This window comes from Bos grunniens, chromosome 9, assembly GCF_055505025.1.
Source record: "Bos grunniens cultivar Pamir isolate PY7600 chromosome 9, Bosgru_T2T1.0, whole genome shotgun sequence".
NCBI classification, from domain to species: domain Eukaryota; kingdom Metazoa; phylum Chordata; class Mammalia; order Artiodactyla; family Bovidae; genus Bos; species Bos grunniens.
The window spans coordinates 100281192-100304768 of NC_141173.1; the positions used below are offsets into that span (position 1 = coordinate 100281192).

Here is a 23577-nt window from a genome sequence, read left to right on the forward strand (position 1 = left end):
GGACTGATGCTGAAGCTGAAGCTCCAATACTTTGGTCACTTGATGCTAGGAGCTGACTCATTAGAAAAGACCCTGGTGCTGGGAAAGATTGAGGGCAGGAGGAGAAGGGGGCAACAGAGGATGAGATGATTAGGGAACATCACCAGCTCAATGGACATGAGTTTAAGCAAGCTCTGGGGGATGGTGAAGAACAGAGAATCCTGGCATACTGCAGTTCATGGCGCTGCAAAGAGTCAGATACAACTGAACAACTGAATGTACAAATACAATGCTCCTGAAACAAGGAAGAGTGAGAATTTATTTTCCCATAGGCACCAAATTGAGGAGGTGACACTTGGAAGTAACAAATGGAAGGTGGTTAGTTAGCTTTATAGAGAAGCTGGAGGTGAGTTTTCCAAGGAGATGGAATGAGCTGGTGATAAGGGTGGGGGGCATGGCATCTACCCTGAATTTCTGCCAGTTGGTAAAATACCTTTTGTCATTGTTCAGTCACTGAGTCATGTTCAACTCTGCGATCCCATGGACTGTAGCCTGCCTGGCTCCTCTGTCCTCCACATCTCCCAGAATTTGCTCAAATTCATGTTCATTGAGTCGGTGATGCTATCCAACCATCTCATCGTCTGCCACCCCCTCTACTTTTGCCTTCAATCTTTCTCAACATCAGGGTCTTTTCCAATGAGCTGGCTCTTCACATCAGGTGGTCAAAGTAATGGAGCTTCAGCTTCAGCGTCAGTTCTTCCAATGAATATTCAGGGTTGATTTCCTTAGGATTGACTGGTTTGATCTCCTTGCTGTCCAAATACCTTGTCGTTATATTTATTTCTGAAGACTGAATGAGAAGTCATCTGAGGTTTTCTGTGGGAAAGTAGCATGATCAGAGGGGCTATTTCAGAAAAATGGCAGAATGCAAGGGGGTTGGAAGGGTATAGTGCTTGAGCCTGGGGGGCAGGTTTGGAGGCTAATGTATCGGTGACATATCATCCCCATGACAACATCAGAAAACAGCCTGTGTGTGTGTGTGTGTGTGTGTGTGTGTGTAGTGCCAGTTGACTCCAGGAGATGGGATCCTTGTAACCTAGCCATGTATTCTACTGATTTTTTTTTTGCCAAATGCCTCCCCCGACACCACACACAAACATAAACTCCCTTCTACCAGCAAAGAAAATGGAAGCTCTGGTCCTCTACCATTTCTGCAGTTCCTCACAGTGCTGAGTTGGAAGGATGATATGTAGACATTATTCTGAGGTCACATGTGGTCACATTAACCCTCGACTTCTTGCAGACCCTTCTGCAGTGGTCGGTTTCCCAGCTGTGACTCAGGGCACTTACCCACCTTAGAGATTCAACTGGTGTGAAATGAACCCAGGCTGAATTTTACCCCTGTTTTACCTGACTGCCCCACCCGTCCTCAAGTCCCAATACCCACCCTCCATGCACACCGCGTGGACGGTATTAGTAATCTTTTCATCCAGCTTTTGGTTTAGTTGGATTTCAAGATCTTACGGGTGGTTTGCAGCTTTCGGTAACGCACAGCATCATAGGCTATCAGCTTGACAGGAGGAGCTTCTTTTTTATTTCCCCTTCAGAATTCTTTAACAAATTGCATTTACATAAACCGCTAGGCATTCAAAAGTGTTTGACGAAACGGAAGCACTGCCATGGATTCAGCTTATTTTGGCACGTGTGGTCAGCGATATGTCCTTCATTGGTGTGGGTTCATCTCCTAGAGAGTCTTTAAAGATGTTGCTCTATGCGCTTGATACAAGAGACAGAAGGTGTTGGGGCAATGCCTCTTGTCTTGGATTTATTTTGTAAGGTGTGAATCCTGAGAGGACCCGTGGGCACAGCTGACTCCTGAGAGAGCTCCCCTCCACACGTCCTGTCTCTGTCCATCCATGGCTGCTCTCAACAGAAGCAGTACGGTGATTGCTAGCCTCTTGGTGTCTCTTTTTTGTTTAATTTTTCCTTAATGCTTGTGCAGGTGATTGGAGAATTTTATAGCTACAGTGGAACAGTCGGACTCCTTGGAGCACATGTCGTTTGTGTTTTTACTGTGGTTTCACATTTTTGTTAGAATGAATAAGGAGCCAAAGACACTCATCTAATTATTGAATTGTACAGTTTCCCTTTCAATGGGTGTCTATTTTTTTTTTTAGCTCCTGATTTGTTTTGTTTCCTTTGAAAATGTTCATAATATTTAATTACCTTCACTAATTCCTTGGTGCTTAGATTGTTACAGGCTTTGTTTGTTATTTTTAAAGAGTTCATCTTTCCCTTTTTAACAACTTGCCCAATTTTCCATTCTCTTGGAGTTATTGAGGATAGCACATTGATTATTCAAAACCTTTTTATCTCTATCACATTTATATTTTGTTCTAAATGACATTGTTAAAGATTCATAAAATTGGTTTGTATCAGTTCCTTACAGTTAAATTGAAAAAAAAAAAAAAAAAAAGGATGGATCGCTTCAGCATGTTCAGAACATTTGCAACCCCAGAGATTTTTTTCTGAGCACAAAATGTGTTCAAGAGCATAAGCCAGCCTCAGAGGCACAGAAGATGAAAACAACTGAATTAGTTTCATTCACTGTATTCTTTGGAGTCAAGAAATTAACCCAGAAATAACATGAATAGTAAGATGATGAGCTGAGAATCTGAAATTTTTTCAGCTTCTTTTATCTAAGATGCTTATTGTTTGGAGGTGACTTTGTACATTTTCATGTCATTGATGACTACAGATTAAAACTCAAAAGAAAAAAAAAAAGTATTGTATCCAGATCTTACTGGCCCAAACCAATTGTGTGATATTATACTTTAGAGCCGTGGGTATTTTTCTTCATGACGTATCTTTCTTTTTGCCCTCTTCTACAATATTTGGTAGCCCACATATTTAATCACATAGGAGACATAAGAAATACGAATGTTTGAAAGTTCACAGGGCCACATAAGAGCTTGATGGCTTGGGGAACACGAGAAGAAATTTCATTTTTACTTGGCAGTAAAACCTGAGATGACAGAAGCCTTATGGACACATGGAGACACTCTAGAGGAGGCCATTGCTTCTGGTGAGTGGCAGGGCTTGGCGAAGTCTTCCGGTGGCTCTTGTGGTTCTTGTCCTGCCCCCAACATCCGCTACTTAGCACTCCCGTCTCCTGGTCCTTGATCCTTCAGAACACATCACAGGGGAAAAGGTGAAGTTGCAGGAAACTCTGGGAGTAAGGCTGAAGCGGCGGGGGGGGGGGCGGGGGGGCAAAAAAAAAAAAGATGACTTGAAAATTCATCATCCAAATTATGACAAAATAATGAACAGCTATAAATATATGGTCCATATCGTTTTCATATCTTTAAATAGTGCTTTCAGGAAGGGCCTTTGTCTCTGACAAAGACTCAGCCAGCGTGTATGGAAAAGTCGGTTTGCAAAAGTTACTTTTAAGATATTGAAGACTGCTTTTTAAATATAACATAGTTTTGCTTATGGGGTTTAACAAACATCAAGAGGCTGTTTCGAGATCTGTTTTAAACAAATTCTAATTTAGGATAAAGAGAAGCCATTCCAGTGCTGGACCAAGGATTCCTGAACCAAATTATTTTTGTGTTTTAAGCAAATTTCCTGGGTTTGTAGTCTGGAGGTGCCGGGACACTTCAGCCTGCCTTAACCTACCTGCTCTGGGCTGCTAGGGCTACGCAGAGAACCAAGCTTAAGGGCCAGTTACATATGTTTCTTCCCAACTCTGCATCCAGGGATCTCATACAGTGATTGAAGCTGGCCATGATGAAAGTATTTATACCACAGATACTGGCCGGTTCTACAAATCACACCTTTATTCCCTGAGTTAGCCATCTAAGTATTTGCCAGAATATCTGTTTCTACTGATATTTAGGACCCTTGCTTTGAAAACTCTGTGTTGGTTGGTCTGATTCTATGGAACTGTTTGCTTTTAGCATTTAGTTGCCACTAACTCTTAGACACAAGCTCTAGGGACTCAGATTTAGTTTCCGGAGCCCTGCAGGCTGGACTGGGTGGGGCCTGGGCCTGGGGAGTTCAGGCAGGGGATTCTGATGAGCTCTATGGCCTGTCTCCTTCCTCCTGCCAGACTGTGCTATCCCACCGGGATCCTCACTGCTGGGAGCTGGAAACAGCCTCCGTGTGTCCTGAAGAGCTTGCTCGGTGAGGAATTCCCAGAGCACAGGCTATCTCTCCTCTGTGGTCACATTTCCCAGTGAAAGTGAGAGGTCTTTTTGTTACCCTTTACTTATATCATGCTGTTTTTTCCCAAGTCTGCACCCTGCGCACAGCTTAGAGGCTACACCTTGCGAGCATTGCAACAATCTCTTTTCTGGGATGAAATAAACAGTACGTGAAAGGACAGAGTACGTGCGAGCAACATTTTCACATAAGGCTGACCTCTAAGGAGATCAAAACATCGGATAGAAGTGGTCACGTTCTCACCGTCCTGTACACGATTATGGGGCAATGAGCGTGGCATGCGCTGGTTTCACGTCTGGCTGATGTATAGAGCTGGTTTGGCATTTCAGTAAAAAAATGGCAAAGGTTTGGCCTGGTTTGCTGGTGAGCTGTTTTGTGTGGTGTGGATGTATTACATACAAACTCTCCTGAGGCTCGGGCGGGAATAAATTGTTCCACTCTCCTGCAAATTCCATAATTCATTAGCCACTCGCACCTGTCGTGTGGCAGGTTTCTTTCCCAGTGGGAACCAGGCCCCCTCCGAGCAGCCACCCTCTCCTGGGACTAAAGCAAAAGTGTAATGTTGTGGGTGCACGTTCTGTCTATCGTCCATTTGCAATCTTCAACCTTCTTGTTGGGCGCGTTTCCAACTCTTCTGGCTGAAGCGGTATTGCTTTCCCTTTGAACTAAATATTTTTATCTCTTTACAACCCAGTTTATGAATATTTGAAATACTCTTTTTTGTGTGTGTTGGCGGTGGGGGCAGTGTACAGGGGACTGTGGAAAAGAAGTTTAAGAGAAAAAAAAATTCAGTTTACAGACATGAAGTTCTCCAGTCGACACTTTGCCGAACCTGGTGCTTCCTTCCTTTGGGGAGGTCATTCTTGAGGAACTGTGTGTGTCCTTCATCTCCGTGGAAGTAACTTATTGCTGTTCATTTTCAACTGTACTTTTACATTTGGGTTTTCTTGTACTATTTTTGGTAGAAAATTGGCAGCCTTGAGTTGCCAACCATGCAGGGAAGTTTTTAAGCCTTTTAAATTTATTTTTCAATATCAGTCATAACTTGATTTTCATTTTATAAAAAATCCTCCTTGGTTTTTGTTTTTTCCCCTTTGTACTCTCTTAACTGTATTTGAAAATGGACACATGATGAAACCTAATAATAAAATTCTGAGCACAGATTTCTCTCTTGGCAACATTCTTGAACCATGATCATACTTTTGTAATGCTGTGTCCTAAACGCCAGAAAGACATTTATAGCTTGCTAGCTGTTGAGCCTGCTAACCTTGAACCAGCTTCAAGGCCTTCACGTCAGCATTAGCAGACAGAGCCCCCTGCTGGAAGTTCTGGGGACCAGATCTCCAGTGGAAATGGAGGTGGGGCGGGGGGAGGGGTGAAGAGGGCTAGGGGGGAGGGGAGGGTCTGTCCCAAGAGCTGGGAGACCAGGAGGCTGGAATATGACCAATGCTGTGAAAAAAATAGATGGCATGCTTTTGACTAACTGCATGAGTTAATATCTAATGAATGTTTTTCAATAGCTCTTCGTGTCCTTTTGAAAGTTTGGGTGATAAAGGCAGGGAACCTGATCTCTTTCAGTCATGGACTGTTTCTCAAATTAGTATTTCCTGAGAAATAGTCTTAGGTTGTTGATAGGTATGCAGGGAGAAATGGGGTCCTACGTGCAAGTAAGTTTTGAAAAAGGTGGATTAAATACAATCAAACATGATTCTTGGTTGCAGCACTTATCAGAGTCTTTAATATGAAAATAATATTTCAAACCATACACTGAGTTTTCCCTAAAATTGTTGGGCTGTGGACCTCTACATGATACTCTTATTAATATTTTTGGAAGTGTTTCACAGAATATCAGTGTAGGAAATCCACTCATGTTCCTCTCATTTTTTCCTAAGAGTTCTGTTTTAAAGAATATTTTATTTCAATTTTATTCTAACATTTTCAAAGTATATAACATTGAAGTCTACTTCTTATCAATATTTTTACTGTTGTTTTTAATGCTGAGAGAGTGTATTTACACTTAGTGATTTTTAAAAAAAATATCTTGAGTCTAATTCATCTTGAATCTTTGTTCAATGTTTGTGCTAGTCTTACCAATATCTTTGTTTAGACCTAAATTCACTAATATTTTGTAGATATTACCTTTCCTTAGCTTCTATACACATGCTTTGTTTTAACCATTGGCAGTTAAAAAAAAGTAGGACTTGAGAATTGTAGGCAAATACAGTATTGATTCTATATTGGAAAAAAGCAAACTGGTCTGATACAAATATTACAAAAACAAACTCTTCTCATAAAATCAAAAGGTGTTTGAAAAGGATGGTTTCTTATTGTTATTAGAATTACAGGGCTTTCTCTTAAAATCTGCTACTTTAAAAACATTCCTCTGGGGTCATGGGCTGATGCTTATCATTTTCTAACTGCGACTGAGCAAGAGGGATATTTACTAGGAAACATAAAAGCTCATGAGAAATTTCTAATGTTGCTGGATTTCCAGTCTGAAATCTTTACGAGGTTCTAATTGTGCAGATCGCGTTTTAGTAAGCAAGGGTCCTGTCTCAGCCAGATCTTCCGTTTCGCGGGGGTATGTTCCTAGTTATCATATCACCTAAAGCGCTGAAACCCAGTACACAGGTTTCAGTCCCCAGAGCCCTCCAGTTGTGATTAGTTCCTAGAAGAGAGTGCTCCCTGGTCCCCGGGAACGCGGGCCCACTGGCTGAGCTTCAGCCTTGTTCTCCGGAGGAGCGCGTCACGTGGACCCTGCGTTAGATGTAGGCCACTGCAAACTGTGGCAGAACGTGGTCAGAGTGATTAGGGTCACGCGGCGCTTACAGGACTGTCTCCATTCAGGACTTGCATTCTGGAAAGATTCTCGGCTTTAGGCAGAGAGCTGCTCTGCTCAGGAAGGAGAGAAAATTAATTCTTCAGTCCAAGATCTTCCTTCTCCATGCCCCGTCCTGAGGTTGTTGGTAAATTCTGCTCTCACCCTGCTGATTCTGGGTCAGAAGATGTCCGCTCCAGCTTCTGACTGGGAGGGCTCCGGTGGGAGAGAGACATGCTGTCTATCCTTCTGGGACCGGGGGATTCCACCCAGAGCTCCCAGACCAGGGCTCTCAGGACTTACCAGCGACTTCACGGAACCTCCTCCAGGGCTGTGCATCCTGACTTGGCAAAAAAGCTTTCCTCTGTGTGCTTCTCCTTTGAGAAAAACCAATATATAAATATTTTTTTTAATCGAACACACTAACACATATGGGATAATTGTGCTTAGTGGCTCAGTCGTGTCCAGCTCTTTGCGACCCCGTGGACTGTAGCCCGCCAGACTCCTCGGTCCATGGCATTCTCCAGGCCAGAATTAGATAATTGCTTCTTGCCATGACAGACATATTCTTTACTCTGAAAATATATTTGATTCCTTCAAATGCAAGGCCGTTCTAAATATGATGGACACGAGAAAGAACAGAAAGTCCCTTTCAGGCCCACAGCTGCTGTGTGCATGGAGGCACGGCTGCCCTCTCTGCCCTGCACTCCTGAAAACAAAATGCATCGTCCCACCCGTCCTAGAATAGCGCCTGGCGCCTCTCCACTCCCTCCGAGCGGGGGTCCCAGGCGAAACTCAGAATGCCCGACGATTCTCGGGACATGCTTCTACCCAAAAGTTACTCCCTGTCTACCTGAAATTCGAACTTAGCTGGCATCCTATTTCTATCTTCTAAATCCAGCCACCCTAATTCCAAGTTCCTTAGAGTCTTTAAAGACCAGCACTAGCTTTTCTAAAAATGACTTGTATTCTGAGACAAGGAAAGTAAGTCGAATGGCAATTCTTTTTACAAACAACCTGCTAAACTCTCCAGATTCGCACTGTAGCTGCTTCCCACACTCTTGCAGGGACCTGGGCTTTCTCTGTAGGATGATACTGAAGCTGCCAGCCGTTCTGCACCACTGCCCCTAAAAGCCTAACCACTCAGCTGTCACCTAAGGATCCAATGGCCCGGCCACACCTGGCCTGGGAACAGGACATCTTATTCTGGAAACAAGGCCTCCTCATGCCGGAGGGTCTGGCTCCCTCCCAGCCTCTCCAGTGCCTCCTCCTGCAGGAAGCCCCTCAGGTGTGCTTCTCGTTCCTACCTCCTCCCCTGCCTTGCTCTCTTGGAGCCCAGGTCTGCTCTGCTGACGGTGTATTCTGTGGCACTCACACTGTGCTCTGACTCACCTCTGTGCCATTCTCCCCAACCTTGCCAAGACCTTGGGAGCACAGTTCTGAGTTTTTCTGGCGTTCCCCCATATCGTGCATTCTTCTTAGCAAGTGTTTAGTAAATGCTTCCTGAATGAATAAAAACGTCATCCCGACAGAAGTTCAAGCCACACACTCAAGAGATTTAGCCCGACAATCTGACTAACATGTTCAAAAGCCCATTTTTCTGTGAAATAACAGATCTTACCAACGGCTCTTGTAATAATCCTTGTGGAGGGAAGGGGAGGGTGGAAATTTATCAGCTTCTTTGAATACCAGAAAGATAATCCCACAGTCCAAGCTTCATCCCGGCAATTATGTCAGTTCTCCGTTGCTCTGCTTTAGATTCTGGGTCCTCGGTTCTCAGTGAATGTTGGGGACTGACCTTGGTCTTCTACTTTTTTGGTCCAAATTCTCTCTCTTCCCCCTCTGTCCCCACTCCCTCAGCTCGCCCTGTAAGTCTTAAACACGTTGCCTCACGAGGCCCCTGTCTTTGCTACTATTTATCCTTCCACTGAATCAAAACATTCTTTGGTTCCTCTTTCTGATTATCTTGGAAGAGAGGAGAGAATTCTGACTTTGGAGTCAGAAAGTCTGAGTTCAAACCCTGCTTCGAATTCATTCCAGGGCTCAACTGGGTCCCAGCGCCTTGTCCTGCTTTGGAGAGCGCAGCAGAGGGCTTGTGATGGGGGTAGGTGGTGGAGGAAAGGACAGATTATGACACTCACTGTACTCTGAGCACCCGGCGTGTGAGTGAGTCAGCCATTAGACTGAATGTTTCTCGCTCTTGCTTTTTAGAGACCTGGAGATAGTGAAGGACAGGTGGGCTACAGACCACGGGGTCGCAAAGAGTCAGACATGATGGAGTGACTGGACAACGCCAAAACAGCCAAACACCACACACGTCACCCTCCCCGCCACCACCCCTGACTGCTCAAGGTCTTCCACTCATTAGCCAAGGAGGGCGGCTCTGTTGATTATCCCTCCATCAACTCCTTTTCCAGGCATAATCTGAGGCCCATCCTGTCAAAATAAATGTTTGGCTTCCCAGCCTGCTCACAGCTGAGGTAAGGATAATGAAAGTGAGTCACCAGTGGTCTCCTCTGCAGGGTGTTTCAGGGGAGTCTGTATTTGGGGTTCCACTGTATTTGGGGGATCCACTAAGAAGTAGCATGGTACCATCTTACGGTCAAATTTCAGGTTGGGAGTCGCATGCAGCTTGCCCTGGCTGCTCACCTTGGACACTCTGAGGTCACTTTTTTGTCCCAGGAGATGAGAGGATGGAAGAAATGATGCTGAGAGTTCCCCCTGGCATCGGTTTCTTTGTTTTGACATTTTAAAATGTTATAGTTGATATTTCTTAAGTGCCAAGAAGTTGCTTGTAGAAGTTAAAATTTTAGGAAAAGGGTTAGTTGCTTCTTTTTTTCAAACTGTAATATACACAGTTCATGTTATCAGTGAGAGCTGACTCACTTTCCTTCATCATCACGACCCCCTCGGAGGGAAAGTGCCCCCTTATTTCAAGGGGTCCTGACCAAGACCTCAGTGCATTAATTTGAAGTACGGATGGTACCAAACCACAGAGATAGCATGTTTTCTCCTGTACAGACATACCCGTGATCAAGTTTAATTTATAAATTAGGCAGAGTAAGAGATTAACAGCAGTAAGTAATAGAATAGAACAATTATAACAAAGTGAAAGTGAAAGTGAAGTTGCTCAGTCGTGTCCGACTCTTAGCGACCCCGTGGACTACAGCCCACCAGGCCCTCCGTCCATGGGATTTTCCAGGCAAGAGTACTGGCGTGGGGTGCCATTGACTTCTCTGAATCATAACAAAACACTGTAATAAAAGTTATGTAAGTGAAGCCCCGCCCCCCTCTCTCCCAAAATATCTTACTATACAACTTGAATGCTTTTCCCATCTTAACTGAGCGCTGAAGCAGTGTGGTCGTAACTTCACAGCTTGAGGTGTGACAGTGAAGCCAGTATGTACTCTTTTTGCTTGCTTCACATTTTATGGACAGAAGGGTCACTCTCACTATGATCTCGGCTATCTCAGCATACGATTTGTTTCTTTCCTTATGAAGTTGAGAACTTTCGCCTTTTCACTCAAAGGCAGCTTTCCTGCTTCCCTGTGGCAGACCCCAGCGGCCAGCATCACTCCTCCTGCACTTTGGATTAATTACTCAGCAAAACAACGGGCGCTGGGACACCAGCACTGTGACCCCTCGACGGTCTGATGATCGGGGGCTCCTGAGCGACTAACAGGCAGGATGTGCGGGACACGTGGGTGACCCCCTCCTCGGGCATGGAGGAGCTGTGGGCATACACACTCTGTACCTCTGAAACTTTTTATTTAATGTCTTCAGACCCCGGTTGACCACTGGTGACTGAGAGGAGAAAAGCCAAGGCTGTGGATGAGAGGGTGGGGACTGCACTTCCCTGTCCCCATTTCAGCAACGACGACGTTTTGAAGGCTTAAGACACGGCTGCTGTATGACAGACCTCTCCACGTATAGTGGCTGCAGCCGGGGGCTGTGGACTGGCCTGTGGTTCTGTGACCCAGCTGGGCAGCTCGGGGGCGGCTGTGCCCTGATGTCTGGTCAGGATGGCCTCATGCCCCTGTCAGGGAGAGAGAGGCTGGACACCAGGCCTCATCTGGTCATCATGGCCCCATGACCCTGTCAGGGAGAGAGAGGCGGGAGACCAGGCCTCATCTGGTCAGGATGGCCTCCTGCCCCTGTCAGGAAGAGAGAGGCGGGGAGACCAGGCCTCGTCTGCATCCTCCAGCAGGGCGGCAGGAGGGCTACAGGGCGGTTTGAGACAGAGTTTCTCAGGTCTCAGCTGTGAGTTCTGTCACCGTCCCATCGGCCACCGCCATCCCACGGCCAAGCCCAGAGTTGGTGAGAAGGCGCTGGTAAAAGGGAGGCAGGACCAACCAGCGGCCTCGACTACAATCCCCTGCCACAGAGAGGTTTAGTAATGACTGAAGCCACACAGGTCCTGTGAGGAGGCCTGGGATTCAAACCCAGACACCTCCCTGAACCCAAGGCACGAGGCAGGCAGAGCACAGAGCTTGTGTACCGGTGGTCCCAGCCACTCCATTCCTCTTCTCGCTCCTAGAAACAAAGGGGGAAAGGCGGCCTCCTCCTGTGAAAAGCAGATCTTTGGGGGGCATAGGCTGGAAGTTTTAGAGCCTTGCTGAATGGGAGCTCAGCTGGGCCAGCTTCTGAAAGCCCTGCATCGCCGGCAGGCTTGACTGTCGAAGGGACCTTGCTCCCACGCCCCAGCCCGTTCAGAGTGAGCTGTCCTTCCCGGGGACACTCCCTCCATCCGACAGGATCCTGCAGCCCAAAGGTAGAGTCAGGTTTCCACACGCCCCGCCCCCGCCCTGCATCTCCAGACACGTCCAGTCGGCTCTCACTGGACCGATGCTGGTGTGGAAAACACGCTCCCTTCCAGGGCATCTCCGGGACTCTGGCGATGACCCCCTGACACCTCTGCCCTTGAGGGGCCGGGGTGTGGGACCCGCTGCAGGCCGGCCTCCTTTTAGAGGATGAGGCCAGGCATTTGATAGCTTAGTCTTTAATTACCCCACTTCCCTCTCCCGGTCTGCATGTCCAAAGTCTAATTTTAGTGCGGGTGATACCCCGTGACCAGCCAGAGCCAGAGCCACACAGTCCTTCCCGCAGCTCCAAGGCTCTGCATGCCGGGCCCTCGGGTATGAGGCTCAGAGTCTTGTCCCTCCGTTGTGGCTGGAGCTCGGGGCGGGGCTGTGGGGGGTCGGTGTCTCAGTCAGCCCCCCTGGTGGTGGAGGGGCACTGCTTCCCTCTCCTCCAGTGGCCTTCTGCCTTCCTTCTGCGATTCCAATCTTGAAGCTCAGCACCTATTTGGAAGGTTCCTCCCCTCTGATTGGGCTTCCCTGGTGGCTCAGATGATAAAGAATCCACCTGCAATGCAGGAGATGCGGGTTTGATCCCTGGGTCTGGAAGGGCCCCTGGAGAAGGGAATGGCTACCTGCTGCAGTAGTCTTGCCTGGAGAATTCTCACTTTATTCCCTGTAAACCCAAGAATCCCACGGACAGAGGAGCCTTGCAGGTTACAGTCCATGGGGTTGCAGAGAGTCTGACAGGGCTGAGTGATCAACACTTTGACCAGTTTTATGGGGTCTGGAGCCCCACACAGGGACTCCTGGGTGACGGCACTGCAGAGGGAGCTGGCCTGGTGAGTGGGGAGGGTCCTGGTGGTGGACACAGCACCACTTCCATTGGATTCAGAGACCTTGTCAGACCTAAGGAGAGTTTTGAGGGCCAGCCTGTAAACCTATTCAAAACTCTTCACTGAGACTTCAGCATGAAAGCAATCCCCCTGCCTGGTTGGGTCTTTGCCTCATCACTCCGAAGGGGGTCTGGGTTTACAGGAAAACTGTGAGAGGAGCCTGCCAGCAGTCTGGAGAGAGGGCAAGTGCAGGTCCAAGCCAGGCCTCCGAGCTCAGACATGCAGCCGCTCTGGGAATGCAGTGCCCAGACAGGCCCGCGGCCCTAGCATCAGGGTCCTCTTGTTGGTGCGGAGGTTCGAGGAGATTCCACTCCAAGAGTGGAGCGGGCCGTGTCCATTTCTAGAAGCTGTAGGCGGCTCTGCAAAGCCAAGGTCTGGTGTGTGTGGGTCTCCTTCTCCCTCCAGTGGACGCTCCGGCTCTCTAGGCGGGTGCCCAGCACTCCCTGTGGGCTCCAGGGTCACTTCTGGGGAGCCTGATGTGTGAGCCGTTCGGGGAAACCAAGTTTGGGCTGATGGAAACCTGCCCAGTTTTCCGAGCAGCCACAGCACCAGGAGGAGCCCAGATCATAACTGTCTAAGCTGCCTGGTGGGCAGGTGTCCTGGGGCCCTGGGCCAGGGGTCCTGCAGCTTCCAGAAGCCCCACTCAGCCCTGGGGATGCTCTCCCAGGGGTTCGCCGGCCGGAGCCCAGTGTCTCCCCATCCACAGGGCTGTCTTCATACAGGTCAGGGGGTCGGGGACTCTGTCATAGAAATGATTGTGGTCCCTTCCCCTGGGAAAAGTGAAGTCGCTCAGTCCTGTCCGGGTCTTTGTGACCCCATGAACTGTAAGCCACCAGGCTCCTCTGTCCATGGGATTCTCCAGGCAAGAATACTGGAGTGGGTTGCCATTTCCTTCTCCAGGGGATCTTCCTGATCTAGAGATTGAACCCGGGTCTCCCGCATTGCAGCCAGACTTTTTACCCTCTGAGCCACCAGGGAAGCCTCTTCTGGGACCTGACCACAAATGAAGCACCAGAATCACAGATCCCTGGAGAGAGCTGTGCGGCCTGAGGCCGGGGACCATGCAGGTCAAGGAGAGACTCTAGTGCAGGGAGCCCTTCGCTGGGATGGCCCTCATCCCAGGGACCGCCCCGCAGTGGGCAGTGTTGCCCTGGCCCCAAACCCCAGCTTCCTGGGGAGACCGGCAGGTGAGAAGGGCTAGTGGGGTCTTGGCGCTCCTCTTGATTTTCTGTCTCAAGTTCAGAGACATCTTTACAACTATTGTGTAGAAAACGAGCATCCTCAAGGATTCATCCGTGAGCATTCCATATGAGTGCAGCTGACGGCGGAAATCAGTGCCCGTAGTGACAGGAGTGGCAGAGCCCCTCCTCACCTGGCCCTGAGCTGTGGGCGGCAGTGTCATGGTGGCAGGACACCGATTCTTGGTGACAGTGCCAGAGCCAGGGGGAAAACAGCTTGATTTCCAGGTTCCGGGATGAGCCTGCCCGGCTGGTGGGGAAACTCTATTGCTTTGTCGACAAAGCAAATTTGATTCCAAAGTTGCCGAGAGAGAAAAAAACCCAGGTCCTTCTATGTCGCTTTTAATATAATGGTACTTTCATAACTGACATCTCTCCGTATCGTCCCAGAATGTTAAGACTTCACTTCAGTGTGGACCACTAAGCCACACTTCTTAGGACAAAATTCTTTAAAAGTAATATTTAGGGTTCATGTGTTGTGTATATGCATGCATGTCTGTGCCTGTATTTGCATTCATATGAGTGCACACGTGTGGATGTGTATTCCTGTGTGTGTACATGCGTGTGTGTGTATGTGTAGGGATGTGTATTTACTGCTTTGGGTTGTATGCCTTTCAAACTGGTTGTCACAAGAGGGGAAGAGTTTGTGTTTTATAAATATGATGGCAGCCATGAGTGATTAGCCCTTTTCTACAGCCAAGTTGGGGGCTTCCCTGGTGGCTCAGTGGTAGAGAATCCACCTGCCAATGCAGGAGACACGAGTTCAATTCCTCGGTTGGGAAGATCCCCTGGAGAAGGAAATGACAGCCTGCTGCAGTATCCTTGCCTAGGAAATCCCATGGACAGAGGATCCTGGCACACTATGGTCCACGGGGTCGCAAAAGAGTCAGACACAACTTGGTGACTAAACACCAACAGCAAATATCCAAACTGAGACTTCCCTTCAGAGACGTGGAATGAACTCAGGGCATTTTTTATGACGCCCAAATTATTTTCAACTGAAATGGCATCCACAATTTTCAAGTAACCCCTCACCCCTCAGGACCCAGCACACAGATCGGCAGGGCGGGGCTGCTGCGTGGGGCTGGAGGAGACGACGTAAGCATCCTTTGAGTCCCTGACTGCCGGGGGGCCTGGGTGCCATCTCTGGATGGCTGCACTGAGGCTCGCAGCTGATTAGATATTAAGGTCAGGTGCTAAGAAATCAAGGTCACGCCACAGCGCATTTTTCTCAAACAGCTGGGCCCAGATAAGTTAAGCAGTGGGGGACAGCGTCAGATAAGGTGGCCGTTTTTAACAATCTTAAAATATTGTTCCAGCAAGGAAGGGCCTGATAAGATCAAAGCCTTTGGAATTATTTAACTGGTGCTGAGCTTTCTTTTGTCCTTCATGTCCCCCGAATCTCCCCCTTCCTGTCACCTCTCTCCACCAGTCACACACGCACACACACACACACACACACACACAGGCAGCCACCAGTCCTCTGACGTCCTCTGACATTTTCCAAAATATGCTGTTATACAGATAGGCTTTTGAATTTGAATGCAGGAAGCACTCATGATTTTTTTTCCCCCATCCTCAGTCTGAGTTGATTTATGGCCTGGATTATGGCAAACAGTAATTCTTCGTCTTTATGATGTTTTGGAGGAAGGTGCAGTAGCCTGCAGTCAGAGCAGCATGATTTCAACGAGGTTTTTACAAAAAGGTCTCTGCAGCGAGGGTGGCTGTGCGTTAGACAGCTTCTGTAACAGAGTGGTTAAAAAGACATCAGTGCATTAATCATGTGACGGCTATTGGGTCGAGCAGGGAAAGCCACTGGCTTTTGAAAACAGCAATTTGGGTTACTGCTGTGTGGAAAGAGTTTGGCTGAACACACTGGTTTTAACCCATCGTCACCAGTTGCTCGGGAGCTGTCATTCTTCACAGACATCACTTCACGTTTCTCAAATGTTCAATAAACCTAATGAAGCCATTGATCCCGTCTCTTATCTTCTATTTTAATGTCACTTTCCAAAGCCAGACACACATGGAGGAATAAGTCAGTTATCTAGTCATTCTGGAAAACCTGCCAAGGAGTTATTCTGAGATTTTCCAGACAGTGCATAAGCTCATTGACTTTACTATCTAGAACTGGGCACTCTACGAGCTTTGCCGTTGGGAAAGCCTCAAACCCAAAGGCATGATTGGCTAATTGAGACGGAAATTGGTGGCTCCTCTTAAGTGACATGGAATTTATCCTACAGAAGTTGGCATCGAAAGACATATTGGAATTTCTCTTCTTTGGACACGTAAACATCCGAGGTTCAAAGCTTAAGAAACGAAATGAAAGTGATTTCATGAATTCCATCATGAAAAGCAACACTTATTGGTGTGAATGTTGTCAGAAACAGTACATTTTGGAATCAAGCAGTGGTTAACTTTTGTTTTCAGTCATTTTTAGAGCGTCTCATCAGTGGGTTTACTGGACAATTACAGTCTACGAGAGGCTGCAAAGGTGCAGTGGGAATAAACCGCACCTTTTGTTCTGAGGGGAGGACAGTGTGGTAATTATTTGAAAAAGTCAGGATTTAGGAAATTAAAGTCATGGCTGCTGAAACAGAGCAGCCCACATTCAAGTGTTGGTTCCAAATGTTTTTAGCTGTTTGTTCTTAGGCGAATTATTACATAATCTCTCTGTGCTCTAGTTTCCTTGTTAAAATGTGCGTAATAATAGACCTGTATTCATAAGGTTGCCACTAGAATTTAAAAGAGCACATTATGATAATCAATTTATTTAGGAAAACAAACCTAAGACGATGCCTTGCACATACTGAACTCTCAGGAGGTAAGTTTAGATACATCGACGTGATAGATTATAATGTGTTAGTTGAAGATGATGGCAGAGCTGTGGGTTTAGGGTCACAGGAAATTGTGAAATATTGTTAAAGGGAAAAGGCTACAAAATAGTTTTTACACACATGCAATTGTGCAAATTCCTAACAAGGTGATTAGAAAGGAGTTATAAAACAATAAATGTTTTTGTTGTCTATCAGGTTGGAAAAAATTAAAAAAATAAAACCACTACCCCATGTTGGTCATGGGGTGAGAATTAGGCCCACTCCTGCATGGTTGGGCTTCCCTGAGAGATCAGTTGGTAAAGAATCCGCCTGCAATGCAGGAGACCGAAGTTCAATTTCTGTGTCAGGAAGATCCCCTGGAGAAGGGAAAAGCTACCCACTCCAGTTTTCTGGCCTGAAGAATTCCATGGACTGTATAGTCCATGGGGTTGCAAAAAGTCGACATGACTGAGAGACTTTCACTTTCACTGCATGGTTGGTTGAAGAATACATTAGTATATCTTTTTCTAAAAATTAATTTTTTAAAATTTTAATTGGAAGATAATTATTTTACAATATTGTGGTGGTTTTTGTCATATAAGTATACCTTTTCTGAAGAGTATCTGGAAATGGCTAGCAAATATCTTAGTTGATTTTTGGTCTTTCCATCTCACTTTCCCAAGTTTGTATCAAGAAAATAATCACTGATATATGAAAAGATGCATCTATGCAATTGAATACTATTGCCCAAGAAAAATGAACAAACTGTAGTTATACGCAATAAACGAATCTCAAAATCATAAAGTTTGGTGAGAGAAGTCAGGCAGAGGAGTACACCATCTATACAACTAAAATAGATGGTAAGTAACTGCAATTATATAAGCGCATTAATTAATATGTGTAAATATTTTAACTATAAGATTATTGTTATTATATAATATCACTATGATAAATTAAAAAAAAATCACTGTATGTTTTATAAAGTTCAAAAGCAGTCAAAGTTAATCCAAGATATTAGAAGTCAGGATCATACTTGTCTTTGAAGAGGGGAGAAATGGTAGTGGTAGAAAAATGGCAAAAAAGAGGATCTGAAATCTGGCAACATTCTATTTCTTGATCTTAAGTAGTGGTTATGAAGGTATCATTGTTTACACAAGAAAGGAAATGCCATTCCTGTTCATTAACCATGGTCTGCTTAGGTCTATTTTTATATCCATATTTTATTACTTTGTATGAATTAAATTAATAAACTTACCGACATGGAAACTCTAGATTGATTAATTCTGTATTTATCAATGTAGAAATATATTAACTACATAGTAAGCAGAAAAGTTGTTATGGGACATAGACGTAGTAGAGAGATGATCTCATTCTATTATAAAAGCAATAAACAACTTGTATGTAAACAGAGTCATAACATAAGCTGGAAAGGGATGCAAAAACGGCTCAGAGATTATCTTCAGGCAGTGGCAGCACAAGTGATGTCTGTTTTTATTTTTATATTCAGTATCTTCTGAAGGTTTGGCAGAGATCCCACAGTGGGGACAGAAAACCAGCCCTTCACGTCCCTCTCCGGCCAGGCCTTCCCATGGAGACCGCTGTGCCGCTCTTGCCCCCACCTTCAGGGCGTCCGAGTCAGCTTCCAGCTCTGCCGGTAAGGCCGCCTGTGTGCACTCAGGGCGCCCCCGCTGTGCCCGTGGTCAGGCGTGTCTCCCCGCGTGTCTGCGCGGCGTGCCCACGTCCTCGTTTGGACCCGCGGCGTCCCGTCTCCGTTCCCTCTCGCTGACCCCGGTGCCTCCTGTGCGCTGTGCCCGCACGAATGTCCCCTCCTCACATGCGGCTGCTTCAGCAAGTCCTCCTGCAAATATTACTCTCATCCGTTGCCTGCTCTCTGGCTTCTCCAAGCCAATTCTAGCATCTACAATTTCACCTGGAGTTTGGAGTTAACTCTTACGTGCTTTCTCGATGGCTTCCTGCAGTCTCTACTTCTCCTTCATGGTGAGGGTGTCTGTTCTGTGCATCCTCCCAGAGCAGGACTCACCCGTTACCCAGGAATACGCTGAGTAAACAAAACCAAGAAAGATATTTGAAAACATAACCAGTAACTTATTGAAATTAAAAATGAAACATCGCCTTGTAATAGAAAAAGGAATGAAATAAAATAAGCTGCCATTAAATAAGAGCAAAATAATTGTTAAAATGATATTCTACAAGAATTTTTATGACATGGAAATCAGTTGATGATCTATTATTAAATGAAGAAGGAAGTTCAAAGGAAAGTGAGAATATGAGTCTATTTGTGTGAAAAATAGATGAATGTATCTAGGCAGAGAGTAGTTTGAGAATAAACGTGCGTGAAGCATTCACAGGAGCTATCTATGTATGATGAGATAAGGGATGCATTTAAAATTTTTAAATAAATTTTGCTTATTTTTATTTTCTCAAACACGCATTGCTTTAGTAACGAAAACACAATTAATGTTATTTTAATTAAAAATACTAAAGTAAACTCCTTTGTTATGTGTTTACACGGCATGAAGCTGCAACCCATTCAGGAGGGCGCTTCTTTCACCGCTCCGGTTATGGCCAAGGTATGTCAGGCACTTTGGAGCTCACCTTCCAGTGGGTCTTGTCAAAGTTGCACTCCCAACCCTTGACCTAGCCCCAGACTGCCTGCAAATGACATTTCTTCTGGCTCCATGGTGTGGGACTGCTCTGATTTCTCAGAGCAAAATTTAGCCCAGTTCCTGAGAAGATAGATGCTGCACAGAATCCCGTTCTTTGAGGTGCTCTCATGATGTTCACATCCTTGGGTGCTGCTGACGTTTAAACACCTGTGAGCAGGTGCCACCACCCTGCAGTGCAGGACAGAGGTGGAAGCACATGGAGACGGAGTGGGAGCCCAGCCTGCCCCACGGCCACCTCCTGACGCCCAGGTGTGCAGGGAGCGGCCGGGGCCCCCGGGGCATCAAGCAGGAGCGCAGGAACAGCCAGCTGTCCAGATCTCAGGTCAGTTCCCAGAACGGCACACTCCAGACACAGGTCGGACTGGTGGACGTTGTGTATCAGTTCACTCTTCACCAGGGAGAGGAAAGCTGAGGGGAGAATCAAGGTCTTCCGGAGGGGCCTGGGGCACGTAAGGAGCGTGCCGTGGGGGAGGGCTTTGGGGTCCCCACAGCAGTACATGTTCCTTGCAGAGTGGCAACCTTCCCCTCCCGAGGAGTTTTACGATGTTGCAGCAACCAGCCTGACAAATGGACACTGAAATAGGGAGCGCTTTCATCACGGACCGATTACCATTGTATGTAGCTATGTCTTCATAGGTGATTTTCTTAGAGCCTGAAGGAAAAGAAAAGTTGTGTGTGTTTGCTCAGTCTAGCTCTCTGCCGTCCCCCTCTCACTCCCTGTGAGGGCACGGTGGCAGTTTGGTCTTCTGATGAGCTAAGAGCTCCTTTCATCGTCGGGCCTCCCCAGCACAGGCCTTGGCAGCGAGTTGCCATCACTCACACATTCCAGGAATCCTCATTAGCTGGGAAAGATGGGACTGTGTTTGTCTTCCACATTCCAGGCTGGGGGAGACGCTGTCTTTCAGAGAGCGAGCGAGCCTGCGTGTTTGTGTTGCAGCACCATCACCCCGGGCTGTTCAGTAAAGCAAACAGACAGCCCCGATCGGGGTCAAGGCCAATGAGGGGCGGCCTCGTGGGGGCAGCCAGCCTTGTCTCCCAGGGCTTCGGTGCCGTCAGCATGTTCCAGTCTCCTGCGTGCAAGAGGTGTTCAGGAATTCTGTGGATTACTGAACTGCTTCTTCTAGACTGGATCTGTGAACAGGCTGAGGAAGGTCCAGGGAAGAGATGAACCCACAGCCTGTGTCTGGGAGGTTTCCAGGGCACCTTCCAGGGACGATGCAATGTGGTGAGTTAGGAAACTTTAAAACAAGACCTTTCCTTCTTCCTTTAATCTACGAAATGGCAAGGTGTATGTCACAGATTCAGCACACTCACTAATACGCCCCTGGGGTTTCTTTGGAGACCATGTCCTGTGTTACACATTGGCTGACCAACCTCTGTGCTTCTGTTCCGATCACCTTCTGTCCCGTTCGTGCTGGAGTATATCTCAGTGATGTAGTTTTGAAGCTACTTCCCATCATGTTCATAAGCACAATGTCATCTAACATGATTCTATGTGTCAGCTCGGGGACTGCAGGTGTTTGCAGAGATTAGGGAGTACATGGGGTCATTGGCCCAAGAGGGAGTTGGGGAAAGGCCAGCGTCCCCCCAAACAGCAGCCACGCAAGTCTGTAAGAGGCTGTGGGCACAGACCACAAGTGGAAATGAAGGGCTCACCAACCCACTGAAGACTTAGTCAAGAGCTAGAAGTCAGCAAGGAGCAGGCTGGAAAACCAACCTGTTGTAACAACTCTCATAACCACAGATGCAAAAATCCTGAATTAAAAATTGATGACCAAAATCCAAAAATGTGTCCCCTAGATTGCATATATTAACTAGGCATGATTTCAGGAAGGTAGGATTGATTCTCTGTCAGGAAATCTCTACACAATTCACCTCATCATCCAATTGAAGGAGAAAAAGTACGATTGTATAGACTCACTCCAATGACATTTGATGACATTTAGCAGGTATTCCTAATAAAATGTCTAAGTAAATCAGAATTAGGAGGAGACAACCTAAACTTGAAAGAAACTATCTACAAAAAGTCAACAGCAGATAAATTTCCAAAGGATAAAATGCTAAACTAATTTCCTCAAAACTAGAACAAGATGGAGAAATTTACCATCGCTATTATTACTGATGTTTCTAAGAAACCTGATAAGAAAACCAAATAATTTTTAGAATCTTGTAGAGATAAAGTTATTCTTCTTCTAGATGATATGAGTTCGTGTCTATAATATCAAACTCCTTATATTTTATGAAGTGGAGCAATACTGAAATCCTAGAAATAGATTCCAGTAAATTATAGAAACTTGAGAAAGGAGTGAATTCAGTGAGAAAAGGGGAGACTCTTTACTAACAGTGCTGGTAGAAGTGATTCTCTGTCTAAAATGAAATTAGCTTGGATTCTGTCTCTCCCATGATACATAGACTAGTAAGTGGATCAAGTACTTAAAGGTAAAAATTATAAAGCAAAAATGAGACAAGTGGTATGTTAAATGTGAAAGAGATTGTGTCTTTATAATCAAGGTAGTAAATCCAAAGGCCATAAAAGAAATAATAAATGTACTTAACATATTTGACTACTTAAAAATAAAACACTTTTTGTAAAACAAAGACACCATATGCTCAGTCAGCTGACAAACAAAAGACAGGGGAAGAGCACTGCATGCGAACGATGTTGAGAGGTTAAGCTCGAAGGGAGATAAAGGGTTAAAATCCGCAATTATACAAACATTTACAAAGGATCATGTAGCAAATTGTAACATTAATGCAAATAATCCAGAAGAAAATAGGCAAAGGACATGGGTGGACAAGGCAAACAAATCCATACAGCCTGCAAACACACAATATGACACCCAACCTCTCCCCTAGTGAGAGAAATTCAGGCCAGAGCGATAGATCTCACTGTATACATACCAGATAAGACATTTTTTTAAAAAGCTGGCTTCAACATGGGAAAACTGCATGCTCACAAGTTTTTAGTGAAAATGTAAATTGTTTCATCCTTTTTGGAAAGTAACCTGGAAACTTCTGTTAACATTTAAACTAATATCCTTGACATAGCAGTGCCATGGGAACCAATCTCGTAGAAATAAAACATCAGACTGTAAGGTCGTATTTACAGGACTGTTTAGTGCAGCACACTTAGTGAGATCAAACCCCAAATCAGTGCCGATTAATATGGAAGTGATTAAATATAATTTGTACTCTTCTACAATGAATTATCAACAAATTTTTAAAATAACGGAGATTGATTTTTTCCAACAACTTGGAGGAAATCTCACTGCGTACCATTAAATGAGAAAAATTAAGACTGGGAGAAGTTTAGTAACAAGTAATGTTTTTTTTTCTAAAAAAGAAACTACAGTGGACTGACTTAGCCCCACTAAGTGAAGTTGCTCAGTCATGTCTGACTCTTTGCGACCCCATGGACTGTAGCCTGCCAGGCCCCTCTGTCCATGGGATTTTCCAGGCAAGAATACTGGAGTGGGTTGCCATTTCCTTCTCCAGGGGATCTTCCTGACCCAGGGATCGAAGCCGGGTCTCCCACACTTCAGGCAGACTGTTTACTGTCCGAGCCACCAGTGTGTCCAATTCCCAACTCCCCTACCTGTGAGCATGACCTTATTTAGAAATACAGTCTTTGCAGGTACAGTTGTGGTAAGGATCTGGAGATGAGATTATTTTAGATTCAAGATGAGCCCCAAATCCATTGACTGTGTGGATCACAACAAACTGTGGGAAATTCTTAAAGAGAAGGGAATACCAGACCACCTAATCTGTCTCCTGAGAAACCTGTATGTAGGTCAAGAAGCAGCAGTTGGAAATGGACATGGAACAATGGACTGGTTCAAAACTGGGAAAGGAGTATGTCAAGGCTGTATATTGCCAGCCTGCTTATTTAACTTACATGCAGAGTACATCTTGGGAAATGTTGGTCTGGATGAATCACACGCTGGAGTCAAGATTGCTGGGAGAAATCTCAACAATCTCAAATATGCAGATGCTAGCACTCTGATGGCAGAAATTGAAGAGGAACTAAAGAGCCTCTTGATGAAGGTAAAAGAGGAGAGTGAAAAAGCTGGCTTAAACCTCAACATTCAAAAAGCGAAAACCATGGCATCCAGTTTAATCA

At 45.9% G+C, this 23577-nt stretch overlaps 1 long non-coding RNA gene across 1 annotated transcript; it reads right to left on the reverse strand.

Annotated features, from left to right (window-relative positions):
* Window positions 1–1554: 1554 nt before the first annotated feature.
* LOC147366459 (uncharacterized) lies at window positions 1555–8915 on the reverse strand. The gene is made up of 3 exons (XR_015132490.1): window positions 8646–8915; window positions 7328–7401; window positions 1555–3220 (listed from the first exon to the last, which is right to left on the reverse strand). It is a non-coding gene; the product is annotated as an uncharacterized LOC147366459 (long non-coding RNA).
* Window positions 8916–23577: the final 14662 nt, after the last annotated feature.